Genomic DNA, 22,743 nt, shown 5'->3' with positions numbered 1-22,743 from the left:
GAAGCATTTATGTAATAAGAATGCTGGACTGAATGTATATAGCTTCTTTCCTGCACAATGTGCTAAGGTGACTGAGAACTTAAACCTTTTTTTAAACTGCTGCAGATCTCTACATACTAAACTGAACATACAAACTCATGAATTATGGAGTTGATCATTTAGTCCATCAAACCTGCTCCAATATTTGGAAAGATCACATCTGATCTGATTGTGGCCACAACTCTCTTTTTCCTGTCTACTTTTTACCCCATTTGGTTCCCTTGTCAATCAAGAATCTAACTTGGCCTTGAAAAGATTCAATCACCCTGCCTCCACCACGCTTCATATTGCAAACATCAAAAAAATTCTCCATATTCAATAGGAGATCCCTTATTTAAAAAACTGCATCTCCAAGTTCTAGTCTCTCCCATGAAGCCAACTATCCGCTCAACACCCATTCTGACCATTCCCCTCAGTACCTCTATACTTCAATAAGATTCAATTGCTTCTCATTCTTTTGACTCCAATGAGTATAGATCAAATCTGCCCAACCTCGCCTCATAAGATAACTCCTTCATTCAGTTGACCAATCCTTCTATAAACTGCTTCAAATGCAATATTTTCTTAAGGGGGCCCAAATTGTAGACGATACGGATGCAATTTTACCATTCACCTGGGTAACCCGAGTAATACTTCCCTACTTTTATATTCCATTTCTTTTGCAATATACAGTATGTGCCATCTTAATCAACTGTTGTACCTATGTTTATTTTTTGTGATCCATCATCCTCTGTATCCCAAAGTTTTGTGGTCTCTTTCTATTTAATATTATGCGGTTTTCATATTATTACTTGAAAAATGGAAAAGTTCACATTTTCCAATATCATACACCACCTGCAATTGTTTTTTTGATTCACAAGACTTCTTTACAATTTGTTATTTTCTGCTTCATCAACAAATTTAGCAACAATATATTTGGTCCTTAGGGCTCTTGTAGTCCAGTGGTTGCATTCCTGCCTCTGGGCCAGAAGGACTTGGTCAAAATCCTAAGCGCTCAGGTTGCCGATCAGAACATATCATTTAGCAACATAAAAATGACCCATGCATTCCTAATCTTTGCTGCCCATTAGCTAATTAATCCTCCATTCACATTGTAATGTTACCCCTAAACCATGAGCTTTTACTTCATGTATTAACCTTTCATGTCATACCTTACCAAATGGATTTATAAAAAGACAAGTGCAGCACATCTATAGATTCCCCTTGATCTACATAAATTATTAATTTCTCAATCTAACAACTTAATCAAAGCTGACTTTCCTTTGACAGAACCATTTTGATTATGGCTGATTACATTAAGATTTTCTAACTTCACTGTTGTAACCTTCTTAACAACATATTCTAGTATATTCCCCAGGACAGATTTTTAAAAATTATTTAATGGAATGTGAATATTACTGGCAGGGATGGCATTTAGAAATGTACAGCACAGAAACAGACCCTTCGATCCAACTTGTCCATGCCGACCAGATATCCTAAACTAATCTAGTCCCATTTGCCAGCACTTAGCCCATATCCCTTTAAATCCTGTAGTCTATCCCAAAATGTTCTTTGGGCTGAAGGCTTTACTTGACCCTTTCAGCAGGCAGTTAAGACAGCTCTATTTTTCTAGAATTCCATGTAGGCCAAATTGGGAACAATAGCAAATTTCCTTCTCTGAAAGGCATTTGTGAATCAGATGGATTTCACAACAATCAGCCATAGTTGTCATAGTCACCATTACCAAGATTAATTTTAAATTGAATTCAAATTCCACCAGCTACCATGTACCTATGTCCTCAGGAAATCAGTCTTGGTCTCTGAATCACTGGTTCAATGTCATGCTAACTATATCACTGTCTCCCCTCCTCTCTCCATATCAGCACACTCACTACACTCCCATTCCCAAAGTTATTAGGCCAACTGGTCTGTAGTTTCCTGCTTTATATCAGCCTCCATTCTTGAATAAAACTTTCACATGTTAATTTTCCAAACTGATTTGACCCTCCAGAATCTAAAGCACTCTGGAAAATTTGCAACCAATATGCCTAACTATCTCAACAACCACTTGTTTTAAAGGCCATGTGGTAAAGTCCATCAGGTCCTGGGGACTGGTCGGTATTAATTTGCAATGTGTTTCTAAGGACCCTTTTCCCTTGTAGTTATAGAGATGTACAGCACAGAAACAGACTGTTCAGTCTGACCAGATATCCCAACCCAATCTAGTCCCACCTGCCAGCACCTGGCCAATATTCCTCCAAACACTTCATATTCATAGACCCATCCAGATACCTTTTAAATGTTGGTTCTCGTTGCTTTAAAAGTTTCTTTTTCTTTGTCACTTCTTTTAAAAGTATTTATAACGTTGTGTGTGTCAAAAAATCTGTCCAACACTTCCATAATTTTTAAATTTGCCACGATTAATTTGCAGGAAACTCTCTGCAAAAGACTCATACCCACTTTAGTTGTGCTTTTCTAAATACTTATAGAAACTGTTTGCTTGATTTTTAACTCGCCTTCTTATATACTCCAATTCTCTTTTTTCCCTTCTCCCCACCCAGAGTCAATCTTTGCTTCTAAAAAAAATTAGTCCAATTTCCTGGCCTACCACTTTTCTTGGCAGAACATTTTTCAATTTGACACCATCTTTAACTTCCATGCATTCTTCACTTACAGTCGCTTTCTCTCAGTGGAATGCATCTGTTCTGAATGTTATTTCCTTAAATGTCTTAGAGTCTTAAGAGTCATAGAGATGTACAGCGCGGAAACAAACCCTCCAGTCCAACATGTCCGTGCCGACCAGATATCCCAACCCAATCTAGTCCCATCTGCCAGCACCCGGCCCATATCCCTCCAAACCCTTCCTATTCATATACCCATCCAGATGCCTTTTAAATGTTACAATTGTACTTGACTCCACCACTTCCTCTGGCAGCTCATTCCACACATGTACCACCCTCTGCATGAAAAAGTTGCCCCTTAGGTCTCTTTTATATCTTTCCCCTCTCACCCTAAACCTATGCCCTCTAGTTCTGGACTCCCCCAACCCAGGGAAGAGACTTTGTCTATTTATCCTATCCATGCCCCTCATGATTTTATAAACCTCTATAAGGTCACCCCTCAGCTTCCAACACTCCAGGGAAAACAGCCCCAGCCTATTCTAAGTTTACCTTGGCCAGCTGTGTCTTTATATGCACATAAATGCCATTATTTTAGTTTGAAACACAGGTCTTTGACCTGGTATTTTCTCCCTGCTATCTGGAGAAGTATTAATTATACAGTCAAGGGACTCATCCTTCCTCACTGCAGATTACCAGGTCTAGAATGGCCTATTGTCTGGTTGTCCCTAGAATGCGCAACTCTAAGAAATTGTCTTGAAAACACGATAAAGTCAACATCAAGGTAACTTTTGTCAATCTGATTTATCCTACCTGCATGTATAAAACACTAAATTATCTTTCTTAAGTGCCCTCATTACTTATTCATATATACTTCATCCTATAATGTTGTTTTATTAGTATGGTGCAGTGGAATATTCCATGTGATTTCCACAAACCAAGATGGCAATTGAAGTTGGTAAGGAACACTAATTACTTTCTAATCCCATTCCTCTACTAATCACAGATTTTAAATTCAACCAGATTGATGGATGGTCAATCATACGGTTTTAGACTTTATCTGAATTTATGTCACAAACAAGATAGTCGTGTTCCTTTTGTCAAAGAACTAGTTTATTAGAAATAGAATTTAGTCAAACAATTATGTATGACTTATATTCTAACATAATAAAATTAACAAGGCAATTCTAATCTAACACTACAGCACACATCAAACAACATTTGCAATTGAGGCAGACCCACATGGATTATTCAGCAATTCTGCCAGACATTAAGTGACAGAATGGGGCACCAAATCTCAAAACTCCACAAGAGATTCTACTGGTATACTGACTAGGTCTCACCAGACCTGTACTTCCCCTGGGTGTCTTTCCCCATCCCTGCTCCCTCCACCAAATTCTAAACTTTCACAGTTACACAAAATAATTAATGGCTTGCAGCTTATTCAACATCACAGCTATCAAGCCACTTTCTCAGCCCTGACTCTCATCCTCGGCTCTAACACTTAGCTGTATCTACTGACTCCTGAACTTCAATGGAATTCTGACTGCATAGATCCAGTGCCATAAGTTGTCTCCTTAGCAGTACAGTTCTACCTTTGTTACCCTAGAAATACTCTTCAGCGATCTCTGAAGATTTCTGAGCACGTCTTTTGAACATTGCAACAACTCCATTCTTAAGACACTATTCAATGGAGTTAATATTTTGGGAACAGTCAAATACATCAAACTCTTGGAATTCACTCTTCCATGAATGTTAAATATTCAGCAACTGTTGGGTCCTACAAAAATGCTTTCATAATAAAGGAATGAATCATACTTCACCTTGAACAAATACTTTTACATTGCTTAATTCAGAATGCTCAGTAGAAAGGAGTGAATGACAAAATCAGTATTTAGTAAATTTGAACAATCTTCTCAAATGTCATTGTGAACATTATTGTAAGCAGCTACACCCATAAAAACCAGAATAATTTGATAAAAGTGTGACTTTGATATCGAGTGTGATCCTAACGTAGTGAAGTAGGGAGATAGCGTTACAAAAGCACAGTGAGTCATCACAGTACTAAATGTGACAAAAACTAATGCTTACAAATAAATTGCTGCCAAGACAGAGACACAGAAGCACCACTGGTCCCTATGATATCTGGGGTTCAAGGTCAGTTAGATAATTTTGGAAGGCTTCATAAATGCAGGTTTTTCAAGCAGGTGGGGTGGGCGATGGGAAGTTAGAAAGAAAATTGTTGAGTTAGCCTTACAACAAATAATTGACTTTTAATTTTAAAATCAGTATCTAATTTGAAAGGAAATATATTACAATTGTATTTTTACCTAACACACCACTAAGATACATACAAGTAATTGAAAAGATCGCATGACCAATGGTCAGATTTAAACTCAGCAGCCATGCTACTTGCAGTCGTGATTGGTAGTGGACAATTAAACTAATGGGAGATGGAGGATCCACAGATATCCCTCTTCTCAAAGGATGACAGAACTGTTCAAAATGGTAGCTCACCATGATCTTAAGAGTAATTAGGGATGGGCAATAAGTTTTGGCTTAGCTGGCAGTGCTTTTAGCTCATTAACAAATAAAAACAAAATCTACTCTTCATACTATATTTATCCATACTGAACTGCAAAATACTAAAGGAAGGACAAATAATTCCGTTTTAATTGATTTTAAATTTGACATTTCCCACACTTCATTACTTGCTTTTCATTAGTTTCAGTTCACAATTTCAAATGCATTGATATTTTGCCTGATCACCTGTCACTCTGAGAATAATAGAAAACCTATTTTGAAAAGCTTATTTGGCTTGAAACAGCTTTAACTGCCAGAGAGCAGTTTTACTGACAGATGTCTGCTCAGCACTTCAAATACCATCTCCATTCAATTTGCAATTGTTCATTCAATAGCACTCTGGAGTCAGGAGTGATTTTCCTTATATATCTAACAGAACCATTAATAATATGATTCTACAACTGAAATCAAAAACCTGCCTTGAACAATGCCAAGGAAATGCAGTCTTGCTTCAGTTGTCTTGGGAATTACATCAGCATAAAAGGGGAAATTTTAGTATGAAACACAACGCTTTGGGTCCCTTTTCTCATGTAATTAATCAAACTGAAAATACAGAAAGGGAAATGTCTGCTCATTTACAAATAGCTCGACTTAATGAACTCAAGCTACATTAACAAGTAGATACTTCATGATCTTATTTTATTACGTCATTTTGTTTAGGTACTGGTGAGTCATACAGCACAGAAACAGACCCTTCAGTGAAACCAGTCCATGCTCACCATAATCCCAAACTAAACCAGTCCCACCTGCCTATGCTTGACCCATATCACTCCAACCATTTCTTACTCATGTACTTATCCAAATGTCTTTTAAATGTTGTAAATGGACCCATATACACCACCTCCTTTGAAAGTTAATTCTACACATGAACCACAGTGTTTTAAAAAAAAATTCTTTAAGAAATCTTTCTCTTTTCACCTTAAAACATATGAACCTGGTCTTGAAATCCCTCACTCTGGGGGAAAGACACCTGCCATTCATCTTATCTACGTCTCTCATGATTTCACCAACCACTAAGTTCACTCGTCAACATCCTCTGCTCCAGCGAAAAAACCCAGCCTCTCCTTACAACTCAAAACTCTTCATCCCCAACAACATCCTGGTAAATCTTTTCTGAACCCTCTCCAGTTTAATAATATCTTTCATGTAACAGGGTGACCATAACTGGACACCATACTCCAGAAGAAGCCTCACCCATATCTTGCACAACCTCAACATGACATCCCAACTCCTATGGTCAAACATCTGAGCAATGAAGGCAAGCATGCCAAACACCTTCTTAAACACCCTGTCAAAGCATGACACAAGCTTCAAAGTATTATGAACCCGAACCCCTAGGTCTCTGCTCTACTATACTATCCAAGGCCCTACTTTTAATTGTAATCAGTCCTGCCCTTGTTTGTTTTATCCAAACGCAATACCTTGCATTTATCCAAATTAAATTCCTTCTGCCACTCCTCAGCCCAGTGACCCAATTGAACAAGATCTCTTTGTAATCTTAGATAACCTTCTTCACTGACCACTACACCACCAATTTTGGTGTCATTTCTTTTCATTATACAGCACGTGCAGCAATGAATCCTTAAAAAAAAAAAATCACATTGCTTTCACATTCACTCAACCAAGTTGCAAGCTCTCATTAAGCACATATTTCCCTCACAAGCCCTCTTAAGCTTTTAGTTCTTCCTTATGACTCAGACATTTCTATTTTGTGCCTAGCCACACAATCCAAAAATATAAATGTTTGAATTAGCCTTCATCAGAAACAGGAATCTCATTTGAGCTTTTTTTTTGTTTAAAACCTTTGGCATCAAAATTAATGAGTGCATGACTGGACTAACATTACATACCAGCTTCCACAATCAACGCCATTCGAAATATTTTTTTTTTAAATAAACAGACAGATGTACCACACCAAAACACTGAATCCTGGCTTGTGAATTTTTTTTTTGGGAGATTTAACTGCTAATAATTACAGTCAGAGGCTTAATGGAATTATCAACACCCTTGAATTGTCAGTCCCAATACAAAGGTCCTGTCACCATTTTAACTAATGCACTTGGACAGGCACATGAATGTTTTCCATGGTCCCACTTGGGGATATTAAATTGAATCTTGGAAATGCATGATCAAGTAATTTACTGAGGAAACAATACAAAAAGGATAACCAATTAGAACAAACCTATTTTACTCATTATGCAAGTAAACTAGAAAAATCACGTTAGTGGAAAGATTTTGAAAGTTATTGCATTCCTTTGACCCTTTCTTCACAAACTTGAAAACAACCTTTCCATCGATATTTTATATATCAGTGAGTCAACATTCCAAAGCATCTGCACACTGAGAATTTCCAGTGCAGATTACTTATGGAGAATCACATTTTCCAGTAATTTTAAAAGTAAAATAAACTCTCACCACTACAAATGCGCTGTATACACTTTTTGAATTACATAGAGTAAAACGCTTTCTCCATCAAATTGAGCTGCTTCATCTATTATGAAGTCCTTAAAATAAGATTTAACTCTAACTACTCAATATTTCAATTTAAAACTGCTGTGGTTTCTCAGGTTCTTGAATTATGGAATTACAGTACTGTTCTGGGATCTTTCATGTTCAAGCTGAGTAGTCTGACTCCTTGCAAAGTCACAGAACAACAAAAGGTTATTGACCAGCAAGAGGAACTATCATCTATCTACAGATGCTGCCAAACCTGCTGAGTACTTTTTAAAAAAAATATTTCCGGCAGCTGCAGCAGTTAAGAACACAGAACATTAGAAACTAGAGCAGGAAAAGAGCATTGCAGCCCATTCCTTGTGATTATGTCTGATCTTGGATTTGAACTGCACATTTATATTCTTCCTCAATGTATTATGTTATTTTCTCGAATACTTATCAAAATTCCTTTTGTAACTGTAACCTCTAGTTTTCAAATCTAGATCATATCTTTGCCATCAACGTTTCATGACTCTATCATCACTCCTTGATCTCACTCTACATTCACTGTGATGGTCTCAGTACAGTTTTGGATCCTTTTGTTAAACCTTACAAAATTTATGGATTCACGTTTTTTCCACATTGAGCTATCTGCTCATTCCACCACACCACCTGTAATTTTGGCACTTTCTCGACATCCACTAATAAAATGACACGCACATCTTGATAGTTTTATTCTTCTTGCAGTTTGAAAACATTTGGGTAAACACAAAAAGGTCTTGAGCCATGGCTCAAGGAGGACAATAATGACTAAATTTCTACTTATTCCAAAATAATCATTATTTTTCCTTATGGTTGCCTCTTTGTCCTCAAGCTATCATTACCCTATTTGTCCAAGTACCTTTTGATATAGTCTTTATTAATATACTCAACAAGTCACTTAGTTAATAGCTCCATGCTGGAATGTTGCTTTGTATATACTTGCTGCCCTGCACCTTTTTAAAATTGTATGCCTAAACGTATTCAGCAAATACTTGTACGTGAACGACAAAGTAAATTCCCCATTTTACTTAACCTGAAAACCCCACATCCCTGTTTTACTTTACGTTGTCTGTCAAGTCAACACTTCACTGTAGAGTAACATAACCCAAACTTATTCTCAGCTCCTCATGATTTGTTTTCTTTTGTCTTCTCAGCTGGGCAACTTCTAAACCCAGAGAGGATTTTCACCAACGGTTACTTTGGAGATTTCTTTGTTCGAGTCCCAGCTAGGTTAAGCTTCCAGCCTACTTTAAAACCACATAAATCTAGCCCCTTTAATCTCAGCATGAACTTCCAATGCGATTTGCTATGGTGGACAATGGAGTCAGCTTTTTTTCCTACTTCAGATGCAGGACTAGCTGCTTGTGTCATCTCCCATGTTTCTCGGGTGGCCACAGACCGACTTGCACGTGAAGTTCAGTGGTACCTTAGAAAACCTGCAACCTGAAATTACAATAGCTCATTACTGACATTTTCCCTCCTCTACACGCACCTCCACTGGAACATGAATCACATGAGCCTTTTATCTAGAGAAAGCATTTTCAACTAATATACATTTATGCCACAAGTTTATTTGGGAATCAAAGATGTTTTCTTGAAGATCCATAATAGAATGAAGCCAATAACATGTCATCTTGCAATTCACAAAGTGAAAGCGAAAATATACATCCATCCAACAGTACTGAAAGAAACCAAAGCACTTAAGGATTGCTGTCCACAGTGAAAGACATCAGTTGGTTTACTACAGTAAATCACAGAAGCACAAACAAATATTTAAAAGATCAAATATATTTGATTTTATACTCTCATGCCTTTTTTCATTATACTTCTCTATAGTTCCTAACTTGTATATAAGTAGATTTCTTTCTCCAATTTAGAATTCCCTATCCATACACTGTAAACAACTGGGAAGAAAAAGCCAAAAGATTCTGTTCATTGAAACCACGTTCTATGACTTTAGTGAAAACAAATGCTGGAGATCACAGTAGGTCAGAGAGCATCCATGGAGAGAGAGCAAGCTAACATTTAGAGTCCAGGTGACTCTTCATCAGAGTTGACATGAAGTGTGGAGTGGGCAGCATTTACACTAAAGTTGGGAAGGAGATGTGGAGTATAGAGTGCTGGGGGAGAAAGGTTATTGAAAGTTCAGATCAAAAGATCAGAAAGCAAGAATGGCAGAATGTTATCCTATAACAGGTTTGTATTCTCAGAAGTCATTGTCTGTCAAACTGGAACAGTGAGAGAAAACCACGCACAACTCAACTGGGCGCGATATCATTTTTCTTTTACAAAGAAATTAAGGGTTATGAAAAATCATTTTTCCTTCTTAGTCCCATTAATGGCGCATTCAAGTGGAAGCCATGCAATGGTGTAAAATAGATGGCAACTAATAGGCAGCTGTAATGTTAGAAACCCTGAAGGAAAAGCTCCTGAATGTCTTGTACAATTTAATTGCAGGGCATATTTAAATGGGATTCCAATCCTAAATCAAACTGATGCCAGGTAAAGGTACTAGAGAAGTGAAAGGTTGTGGGACTGGTTTGGCGATTTCAGAGAAGAAAATCTGTGTTCAGGACAGGCAACAAACAGGCTGTTTGTTGAGTGGAGTGGTGAGCGAGAGATGAACACTTACAACTTCCGATTCACAAACAGAGATATCAAGGTCCACAAAGCATTGAGACGTTCGCTACACCATTAACCTGCCAAGTTTCCTGAGGCATGGATAGCATGGCCCCTCACACATAAAAGTGGAACAAAATGTTGAAATAAAGAAATATAGCTTCAGTACAGTATCAAAGTGACCAACCTGTGGCTCTTGGGCACTGGTCATTTACATCTTGTCTGACCTCCATTAAAACTAAAAACTGGGCGAGTTGGAGGTAAATTCTCATCCAGTTCCAGAATATTTGCCTTCTGAGTTTAGACAACTACATTTTGAGTAAAAATGCCCAGAATCTGAAGTGAAACAAAATAAGAGATTCCCTTGCCTCCAATAAGTTTGCCTTTCAGGTTAGCTCAGTCAGGTCCAGCTCCACTACCTGATTTAATTCATATTATAACTAGTGTCATTATAAAGATTACTGTCAATGTCATAACTGTGGCATCTTTGCTCTTTTTGCAATCAAAATCAAGTTTAAACAAATTTATTGGTATGTCTCAATTTTGCTATTCAGTTCTTCCAACAGAAAAACTGCGACTAACAAACCTGACACCAATCTATGTTTGTCCAGGTTGGGCTCACACAAAAAGACTGCAGTGTCTTACTGCTGTCAGGTTCAGATACACTTTGTGTTAAAAAAAAAAATGCTGGTCTCTTGCTATTACTAGAATTTAAAAACATTTCAGCAAGCTTTCCTCTCCTTCACAACTGCAGAACAAGAACACGATTTGTGCCAATTCCAGTAAGCCTACTTGAAGATACCGGCAGGATTGAGAAAGTTATTTGCAAGCCTCATTTGAATCACTGCTCATGTATAATGGTTTCAAACATCTCCTCCTGCACGTTCACTGTGGCTAATAACCAGGCATCCAGTATAGATACAAGCCAAGATTGAGTAAAGAGCTTTGTCAATCAACATGATCTCACAACTAATGGTCAATGGCAGTGCACTGTTGCTCATTGGCTCTCAGTATTGTGCCGACTGTTACTGGCCAGAACTGGAAAGCTGAGCAGCAGAATCCCAAAAGGAAAGTCGATTCCAATTCCACTTACAGTTTAACAGTGAGTAATACAAGACAAATAAATGATACTGAAAGACTATACAAATGCATAATTAGGGCCAGAAACTGAATTATACCAGTAAGAATAAAGTTTGAATCTGGGATATTCATGCTGCGAGTAAAACATTTAGTTGACAGCTGTTGAATGTTACCAAAAGAATTAAAAAACTTGATGACTTCTTAAATGGTCTCTCAGGTAAGTTGTAGTAAACTGTTACATGTTGGTCAAATAATTACCTAGTGTGATGTTTTTGTCTACATCAGTTGATATTACTTAAACACACATGATCAAGGCTGTAGCTATGACAAAGGTAGAGGATGCACGGCCTGCACATTTATGTATGGAGTCAGTAATATCATAGTGATCTGGAACCTAGCAAGATTACCTAATGGGTTTCCTAATTCTTTAAAATGTAAAACAAGTTCAAGTAGCACCACAAGGGAAACAAAGATAAATAATGAGGTAATAAAGCTGCTCAAAAAAATAAATAAAAACAAACATTGTCACACATCCAAAATGATTTTGACGCTGGTATTGGCAAGAAGGAATGTCAGCACTGCATCTGAATTTCAATTTATCTTTTAATGGGTTGGTAAAAGTCAATTAAAATCTCAAATCATAGAATGCCTACAATGCAGAAAGAGGCAATTTGGCACATGGGTCTACATTAACTACCCAAAAGACATTCCGCCCAGACCCACCCCTCCAATCCATCTCCCTGGCCTGCACATCCTGGACACTATGGGGCAATTTAGCATCACCAATGCACCAAACCATCTTTGGACTATGGGAGAAAGCTGAAGAACCCACAGGAAATGCCTAGTTTGAATACTTTCAAGAAAACATCGATCACCCATTGTGCGCCTTGAACCCATGACCAAAATACTGAACTCTCATTATCGGAGTTGTGTAGAAACTCCTTGCAGACTGCCATTTGTGTTTGTCAGATTCTACTCCAGCTGTTTAACAGGTTCAGAGTTTACGACAACTGAACTGCCGCTTAGGCCTCAGATCCATGAGTGAGATGAGATGAAACATAAATCAATGTTGATGTAGGATATTTGGATTTCAAGACATTCTGTAAGCTCCTCACTGAAGGTTTTGCAAGTGTGGGAGCTCACAATGTCAGCATTGATTAACATAGAAGACACAGTCAGGATTAATGAATATTTTTCAGGTTGGAAGAGGTAACCAGTGGAATGCCACAAGGATCAGTTCAAACACCTGAATTATTTACTATGTTAGTGACTTTTAGAGTCATACAATCTAGAATCAGATCGTTCGGTCCAACTTGTTCATGCAGACCAAGTTTCACAAACTAAACCAATCCTACTTGGCCGCATGTGGCCCATATCCCTTTAAAAAGTTTTCCATTCATGTATCTATCCAAACTTTTTTAAAAAAAATATCGTAACTGTACCTGCATCTATCACTTCCTCTGGCAGTTCATTCCACATATGAATCACCATTGAAATAAACTGCCCTTCAAATCCCTTTGAAATCCTTTCACCTTAAAAAATATGCACCCCGAGTTTTGAAATCCCTCTTCTTACTTTAGTTACTTTATTTATGGCCCTCATTATTTTATAAACCAGACTGGAGACCCGTGACTAGTGCTGGGTCCTCTACTTTTTGTCATTTACACAAATGATTTGAATGCGAGCATAAGAGGTACAGTTAGTAAGTTTGCAGATGACACCAAAATTGGAAGTGTAGTGGACAGCGAAGAGGGTTAGCTCAGATTACAACAGGATCTTGACCAGATGGGCCAATGGGCTGAGAAGTGGCAGATGGAGTTTAACTCAGATGAATGCGAGGTGCTGCATTTTGGGAAAACAAATCTTAGCAGGACTTATACACTTAATGGTAAGGCCCTAGGGAGTGTTGCTGAACAAAGAGACTTTGGATTGCAGGTTCATAGTTCGTTTAAAGTGCAATCGCAGGTAGATAGGAGAGTGAAGACGACATTTGGTATGCTTTCCTTTTGGTCAGAGTATTGAGTACAGGAGTTGGGAGGTCATGTTGCGGCTGTACAGACATTGGTTAGGCCACTGTTGGAATATTGCGTGCAATTCCGGTCTCCTTCCTATCAGAAGGATGTTGTGAAACTTGAAAGGGTTCAGAAAAGATTTACAAGGATGTTGCCAGGGTTGGAGGATTTGAGCTATGGGGAGAGGCTGAACAGGCTGGGGCTGTTTTCCCTGGAGCGTCGGAGGCTGTGGGGTGACCTTAGAGGTTTACAAAATTATGAGGGGCATGGATATGATAAATAGGGCATAGGTTTAGGTTGAGAGAGGAAGGATATAAAAAAAAACCTAAGGGGCAACTTTTTCACGCAGAGGGTGGTACATGTATGGAATGAGCTGCCAGAGGAAGTGGTGGAGGCTGGTACAATTGCAACATTTAAAAGGCATTTGGATGGGTATATGAATAGGAAGGGTTTGGAGGGATATGGGCCGGGTGCTGGCAGGCGGGATTAGATCGGGTTGGGATATCTGGTCACCATGGATGGGTTGGACCGAAGGGTCTGTTTCCATACTGTACATCTCTATGACTCTAAGATCACTCCTCAACCCCCTAGGCTCCAGTGAAAAACATCTCGGCATGTCCAGTCTCCACTTATAACTCAAACCCTCCTCTTCCAGCAACATACTGATAAATGTTTTTTGAATGCTCTCCAATTTAATGCTCTTCCAAAGCAGGGCAACCAGAACTGTGCACAATACTCCAGAAGAGGTCTCACCAACCTCAACTTGACATCCCAGTTCCTGTACTCAGTGGTCTGTGAGAGGGATTGCAAGGGTGCTAAATGCTTTCTGAACCATTCTATATGCCTATGATGAACTATGTACCTGAACCCCGAGGTGTCTCTGTTCGACAACAATACCCAGTGCCCTACCATTAACTTAGTAAGTCCTGTCCTTGTTCATTTTACCAAAATGCAATACCTCACATTTATCCCAATTAAGAGTCAAAGTGTAATGCATCCAAATTTGATGAGACAAAAAGATGTGGAAGGCATATTATTACAAGGACACAAGGAATCTGTGAGGGGAGATAAATATATTAAGTGAGTAGGCAAAACTTGGCAGATGGAGTTTAACAGAGGAAACAATAAGGGCATGTAATTAGTCGGAGGAATCAAAAGGCAGACTGTTATTTAAATGGAGAGGCTCCATAAAAGTGCACTGCAGGGAGTCTTGATGCCCTTGAGCACAAAACAACAAGTTAACATGGAGGTGCAGCAAGACATAAAGGGGTAAATTCCATTTGGTTCCTTAATTACGAAGAGTTGGAGTTTTCAAATAGGGACGTCTTGGTGAGGCCATAACTATGAGTACTGTGTACAATTTTGGTTCCCATATTTAAGAAAGGATATTCTGGCATCTCAGACAGTTCAAAAAGAGAAAAAAGAAAAAGTAAAGAAAAAAGATGCACTCAACTGATTCTTGGGTGAAGTGGCTGACTTATCAAAAAAACTGGACAGGTTAGGCCTTTGTTCATTAGTTTAGAAGAATTTCATGCCTAGTCTTGCACCTCTAAGTGTACATTACCTTTTTGTCTCAAAGCTTTGGAATCTGAGAAGTCAGTACAATATTGTTGAAAGCACTTTTAAGCATAATGAAATTCCCCATAAGAATAGGCCAGTAACTTTAACATTAGTAATTTTAGAAACAATGATCATGGAACAAAAGCACTAGGCAATTGAAGAGGTTTTTGTTAATTACAGGAGCCAGCATGATTTGTAAATAACAGATTGAGTAAAACTGCAAATTTGGCCAATGATACCAAGCCAGAAGGTGGAAAGAAAAAACTCAAATGTGTGCAAGGGCCCTTGTGGCAGTGGTCGTGTCCCTACTGCTGAGTCAGGAGGCTCAGGTTCCAGACCTATCTGCTCCAGAGGTGTGCAATAACACCCTGAACAGGTCAATTAGAAACAATTTAAACTCTGTATGTAGTAATGCATTTTGGTAAAACTGTAGTGGTGGGTAAATTGTTGGAGGGAATTCCGAGGGACAGGATTTTCATGTTTTTGGAAATGCCAGACTGATTAAGGAGTCTCAACATGGCTTTGTCTGTGGGAAATCATGTCTCACTAATTTGATTGAGTTTTGTTTTGAAGAAGTCACAAAGCTAATTGATGAAGGCAGAGTGGTAGATGTTGTCTATATGGGCTTTCGCAATGCATTCGTCAATGACATGACCAGTACAAGTTCTAATATCAATTGAAGTTATCTGTAAAAATGTATCAGTATGTACATCTATGAGTGGTTGATCACGCCAGAGGTAGATTCCAGAAGCCTGATATTCTCAATAGTAAATGCACAGAACAGATATTTTTTCACAATTTTCAAAATATCAAGGTGGACAAAATGCATACTACAGACCTGAAAGTTCTCAGCATTAAAACTTCAAGTTGGAAAAACGTATTTCAACAAGAATCCTGTGATGATTTAAAAACAATTTTCATTTCCAATTTGAAATTTGTAGAAAGCTTGGCCTGCCGTATAGTCTTGAAGATCAAACTATTAAACATATCATTTGTACTCCTACTTAAAAGTAGTCATATTGGAAAGTTAATGCAAATTACTTATTCAATCATCCAGGAAAACTACACAGGATTAACATAGTGAAGGATAACATTTTCATGCAAACAATTCTCAAGAAGGATTAAAATGGTTTGTGAATATTAATGAATTATTCTTCTTTTGATTGGATGTTTGTTGCAAACATTATGATATTGTCATTATCTTAGAATTATGGCTGCTGTCAGTAAGCCAAAAATATCAAATTAATTTTGGATTGCAAGTAAAATAACTAATAATATGAATTGAATATTAAAATACTCCATTTATTAACTCCTTAATTCCACAAAAAGAGGTAGCCTCATTACAGTGCAACAAGACTACAAACAATGTAGATGAAATAGTTTACCCATCACTAACATGGTTTTGTTGATACAAAGAATCAGATTAACTGGTGCATGGTTTTGTCATCAATAGAAGATTAACTTTTGTCTTCTGAGAATTTAAATTGATGCCCAATTTCTTATTCAAGACAAAAAATCTTAACTATTCATAACAGTCGGGCACGTTAAAAGTAAACTTCGGCAGGAATTGCTAAATTCAATAAATAGGTCCATTTAGCTGATCACTTACGTCATTGGTGGGGAAACTGTTGGAGAACATACGGAAGAGACAGGATGTATTCACTTTTGGAAGTGAATGGACTTATTAGTGATAGGCAGCACAGGGAAAGTCATGTCTCAGCAACATGATGGAGGTTTCTTTGAGGAAGTGACAAGAGTGATTAATGAGAGAAGAATGCTGTTTTCATGGACTTTATTAAAGCATTTGATAAGGTAACTCATGGTAGGCTAGTACAACAAGTAGAGACTCACTGGATCAGGGTTGTGCCAGCTGGATGGATACAAAACTGGCTTGGTCAGACAGGACAGGGAGTAGCAGTGGAAGGGTGCTTTTCAGAATGGAGATCAGTAACTAATAGTGTTCCGCAAATATCAATGCTGGAACTTTTGTTGTTTGTAATATATATATTACATGGAGGAAAATGTAGGTGGTCTAATTAGCAAGTTTGCAGATGACACCAGAATTGGCAGAGTTGCAGATAGTGAGGAGGATTATCCAAGGATAATAAGGGGATATAGACTGATGGGGGATTTGGGCAGAGAAATAGCAGATTAATCTGGAATAGAAATAGTAGTTTAATCTGGACAGATGCAAAGTGATGCATTTTGGAAGATCAAATTCAGGTGCAAATTATACAATAAATGGCAGAACACTTAGGAGCATTGACATACAGAGGGATCTGGGCATACAGATCCCTTTAAGTAGGTAAAAACAATGACTGCAGATGCTGGAAACCAGATTCTGGATCAGTGGTGCTGGAAGAGCACAGCAATTCAGGCAGCATCCGACAAGCAGCTGCTCGTCGGATGCTGCCTGAATTGCTGTGCTCTTCCAGCACCACTGATCCAGATCCCTTTAAGTGTCAACACTGGTGGATACGGTGGTCAAGGAGGCATACAGCATGCTTGCCTTCATCAGCCAGACACCAAATATAAAGCTGGCAAGTTAAATTACAGCTTTATAGAACTTTAGTTAGGCCACATTTGGAATATTGTGTGCAGTTCTTGTTGCCATGCTACTAGAAGGGCATGGATGCTTTGGATAGATTGCAGGGAAGGTTTACTAGGATGTTGCCTGGTCCCAAGGGTTTTAGTTATGAGGAGAGATTGGATAAACTCAAATTGTTGTCAATGGAAAGATAAAGGCTGAGGGGTGACCCAACAGATGCCTACAGAATTAGAAGCAGCATAGATTGGAAAGGTCAACTCCGGCTTGAAGTGAGAGGAGGAAAGTTTAGGGGAGAAGGGAAGGGAACGGAACATTTTTAACACAGAGGGTGGTGGATGACTGGAATGCGCTGCCAGTGGAGGTGGTGGAAGCAGGCACAGTATCAATGTTTAGAAGGTCTGAATAAGGATTAGGAATCAGTGCAAGCTTGGTGGACCAAAGGGCCTGTTCCTGCACAGTACTGTTTTGAACTATCCTGCTCATCTAAAGATACAGCAATATTGAACTTGCTGTCTTTCACTAACGGGTACAGGAAGATCTCAAAAATAATCTAGCACAGGAAACAATACACTCAAATTTTAAATGTTTCCAAGCATGTTGGACTTGTCACATATTTTATAGATACTCTAGGTTTCTTCTATAAGTTAGCCTTACTACCTATCATGCCTCAAATCATGAACAATTGACACAAACATATTTCACATCACTCTACATCTATCTCCCTGCTATAGGAAGGATGTTATGAGACTTGAAAAGATTTACAAGGATGTTGCTAAGGTTGGAGGATTTGAATTATAGGGAGGGGCTGAATAGGCCCATGGCGCATTGGAGGCTGAGGGGTGACCTTATAGAGATTTATAAAATCATGAGGGGCACGGATGGGGTGAATAGCCAAGGTCTTTTCCCCACGGTTCAAAACTACAGGGCAAAGGTTTAGGGTGAGATGGGAAAGGTATAAAAGGGACCTAAGGGGCAACATTTTCACACAGAGGGTGGTGCATGTATGGAATGAGCTGCCAGAGGAAGTGACATTTAGAAGGCATTTGGATGGGTATACGGATAGGAAGAGTTTAGAGTGATATGCTGGTGAATGGAATGAGAGTAATTTAGGATATCCGGTCAGCATGGACAAGTTGGATCTCAGAGTCTGCTTCCGTGCTGTACAGCTCTATGACTCTATGATCCTTTCCTGCAGAGCATCAATATCTAACCTAATTGGTGAAGAAGCATAAATGAGCAACAGCAATAATGTCAATTAGTCCCTGCAGTGACCTAGGATCCCGAGCCAGGTGCAAGCTACAGTTATGGCTTTAATACAGAAGGCTGGCTTGTTAACAAACAAGGGAAAAAACTTTGCACATTTGGATAAATTCACTGTGCGCCAATCTATTGTAGATGGTCTGGTCACAAGTAGTTTCTGTTGTGAAAATCCAGCTTAACTAAATAGTGTCTCAAGAACTGCATGTAGCTCATCTGTAGTTGAAATATAGGCCCATGAAACCTTTTGTTTGACTGCCCCACCCAGGCAATCACTCAAAATTTGAGTGATACACAATAACAAAAGGAGCTGATCAGCCACAACACAGCAGACAGCCTTCTTGGCTTTCTGTACCAGCTAATCCATACATTTTGAAGCACATTACCCCATTTGCTGATGAATGTGCACTAAAACCTCTGTCATCACTGTGAACAGACTAATGAAGATAGCATCGTTTGCATGGGTTTCAGCTTCTAAATTAGTAACATTGCGAAGAGCAGACAATGTTTTTTTAAGTAAATAAACTACAATCTAAACCATTCCCTAAATGGTCATAATGGATTAAGAAATTTTATTTCAAAAGTGCCACGAGCTTGGTGAGTTGAAGGGCCTGCTCCTGTACTATACTTTTCTATGTTTGAACTGCAATGGATTTGTCTAAAAACAAGGGACACCATCATCCTCACTTACAAAGGTTAGACTGAATAACAATTTAATACAAAACCTCTCTTACATCTATTATTTTGTACAATTAGTTTTCAAACCTGGGTTGACCTTTGGAGTAAGGAATGAAGATGGCAACACTCAATAAATTGAGATTCTATTCAGATGTAGATATGAGCATATGACTTAACAGGCTGAACAACCTTCTACTGTTCCTGAGTGTGTTCTAATGTTTGATAAGGTGAAAAAGTTTACAAGACAAAGTCAGGAGAGAGAACAGTGGACCAGAAAGGAAACAAAATATAGGGAAGGAGAGAGAAGAGAAAGCCAGAGAGACATAGAGACACACTGGTGGTGGTGGGGGAAGAAGAGACATGGGGGGGGTGGGGTGGAACAAAGATACGAGGAGAGGAGGTGGGGGGGGGAGAAAAGAGACAGAGAGAGAGAGATTGATTGTGGGGTGGGGGAGAGACATTGATTATGGGGCAGGGGTCAGAGAGAAAAGAATAAAAAAGCTTTAATTGATGCAGCAACGTTTACATTTTTGAGAAAACTAAAACATTTCATGGAGTGTGATGCATTTTGAACTGTAATCACTGTCGCGTGCTGAAAACAAACAGCTAATCTGCACCAAGCAACATCCTATAAACAGCTATTAAACAAAACAACCAAGTAATGTGTTTTTTCTTAGTGTTGACTGAAGGATAAGTGTTGGTGAGGACCCAGAGAACTTCTGCTCTTCTTCAAATCGAATTCTTTGCATCTATCTGACAAAACAGGTATGACCATGGTTCAACATTGTATTCCAAAGATAGCACCTTTTGGCAATTTCTTGGAGCTACAGTGAAACAGACTCCTCCTTTGGCACCAGGATTATGTCCCTATTTCTGAATCAGGAGATTTGGTTTCAAGTCTCACCTGCTCCAAAAGGTGTATTTTAACATTTTAATAAAGAGGTTTATTAAAATTAACTACATCGCGTGTGTCTGTCTATGGAATGGGAATTAAAGCTACAAACATCTAACTCAAAAGGCAAGATAGGAAAAGTAAAGAAAAACAAGATAATGAAATGGAGGTGGTGTGTGAAAGAAAAAGGGACAAATGAGTAAGAATAAACAACATGCAGGATTAAGCATTGTTTAAATTCACTTATGGCCCATGTAAGAGATGCAGACAGCATCTAAGTAACAAGTGTCCTGTTTTAGCACATCCATTTTAACCAATTTCAGGCCAGTTGCCAGTGGCTTATACAGCCAGGTTAAAAAGGAAATTATCATTCCATTGTGAGCCACTTGCTTGAGCATGTTCACATCCAGAAAACGTAAACAGACCATGCTGGACAGCTGGTCTGCGATGGGGAGTGATGCCAACAGCACAGGCACAATTCCCATACTGGCTGAGGTTCACACAAGGGTTCTGCCTTCTCAACCATTTCCCCTGCCTGAGGCATGGTGACCTTCAGATTACATTTGTCACCAATCGTGTCTCTCTCTCTCTCTCTCTCTCACACAGAGAGCAGCCCTATGACCCTCAGGGACAATGGCAACCTTACCTTTGCCATGAAGAATGCACCAGTTAATGATGTTTGGCATTTAGATGTCAGGTTGACTCCAGTAACAATGCCTCTAACTGATCAGAGCACATTTGCCAACCAATCAGCATTTTCCTCTTGTGGTAAAAATGTTGGCGTTTTCCCACAAGTTGGTATACTTGCAAATTGTCTGATGACTGCAAATTGAAAAGCTTTGAAAATGTATGCGTTTTATTCTACAAAATATTCAAATTCTGCACGACCAATTAACTATTTCTTTTGCTTTACTGAACTGGCCATCCTGGTATAAGCTGACATTATAGCCATAATATATTAAAATGTCATTTTTCCAGCAATGCTCGATTTTATTTTAGCATATTGGTGAATTTGATGGAGACTCCAGCTTTTCAAAACATGCCAAGTATATACAATAGAGCTAACAAGTAACACAAACAATGCAAGACTGTTCGAAGTAATGTAGCTTTTCCTTTCTTAAATGTTAAGGCTAAAGTAAATATCGAGTGAATTGCTAATATCAGTGGGGAGAAGAAATTCAGCATGTTATCAATCTGTTAGCTAACTGAACTAATCACTCGTCTCAATCCCTGCAATTAAAGGGGTAGAAGACATTATACTTCAAAACTTTTTGATATTTTGTAAAGCTCTCACATCAAAGTCACAAAAACATCAAAAAGTAGCCACAAATGCATTGCTTAATGAATGTTTTATATAGATCTTATAAACATATCATCTATATTAAATTGTCCAAACGAAATTTAAAAGCACAGCGATACTGTATTCAAACTCTCAATATGGATTCTGCCCACATCAGCAACTTGTGAGCCACAGTAAAACATCAGGTATTTAGGTCAAAACAATTATTGAGCCATAAGACTGAGAAAAATGATGCAATCAAACATGCAGAACGGAACCGTTACTACATTCCATCAATTATTTCTGGCCCAGCAACTCTTTTGCTGTGGGACCAGACAGTCTATTGTCACTATATTTGAAGTTATTTTAGCAGGTCTGCTCCAGTCTGCAATCCTATTTCACAGACAAAATTGTGAGCTCGCACTCACTTGTCTCTTCAATGAGCTGTGATTTTACAATTCACATCTTGCAATTCCAATAAATAAAAGCTTTACACATTTTACAGACCTGAAAAATTATGCACCATTGAAGTATAATATGGTTTTAAAGAAATGTTTAAAGTTTTCAATTAAATGAGTGCCCAAAGAGTCAAATCCTTCTCAAAGCAAACTTCACATACAAAGATAGCTATCATCCCTCCTCATAAGATGATGTGCAGGGTCTCCGAGGGGTTGGTGGGCTTCAAAACAGCACAGGCAAAAGTGAGGGACTGCAGATGCTGGAGAGCAGAGTCGAGACAGTGATGTTGGAAAAGCACAACAGATCAGACAGCATCCAAGGAGACGTTTCGGAAACATCGACTCTCCTGCTCCTCATATGCTGCCTGACCAGCTGTGCTTTTTCAGCACTACACTCTTGATTCAAAAAAACACACCTGATGACGGAAACAAAAAAAATCAAACAAATGCGTCCTATTATGAAAGAGCAGGGTCTGGGAAAGATGGCACATGTACAAACCAGACAGACTGCACCTGAACAGAGGCTAGACTGAATTCCTCGCAGGGCATTCTATTACTGTTGTTCGATAGGATAGGGGTTGTCAGATGGGGATCCAAAAGAAAATACAAGAGATTAATACCAGGGTGCACAAACCTAAAGACGCAAATAGCAAGTTAATAAGCAGT

The 22,743-nt window shown here is 38.6% G+C and overlaps 1 protein-coding gene across 5 annotated transcripts in view; it reads right to left on the bottom strand.

Moving 5' to 3' along the window:
• Window positions 1–22,743, bottom strand: part of fat1a (FAT atypical cadherin 1a) — a 204,968-nt gene that overhangs the window by 147,537 nt on the left and 34,688 nt on the right. The window lies entirely within an intron of this gene.

This window comes from Chiloscyllium plagiosum, unplaced genomic scaffold (assembly GCF_037043375.1).
Source record: "Chiloscyllium plagiosum isolate Xiang-an unplaced genomic scaffold, Cpla_swu_hap1 HiC_scaffold_1, whole genome shotgun sequence".
Taxonomy (NCBI): Eukaryota; Metazoa; Chordata; class Chondrichthyes; order Orectolobiformes; family Hemiscylliidae; genus Chiloscyllium; species Chiloscyllium plagiosum.
This window is presented reverse-complemented; position numbering and strand designations above follow the sequence as displayed.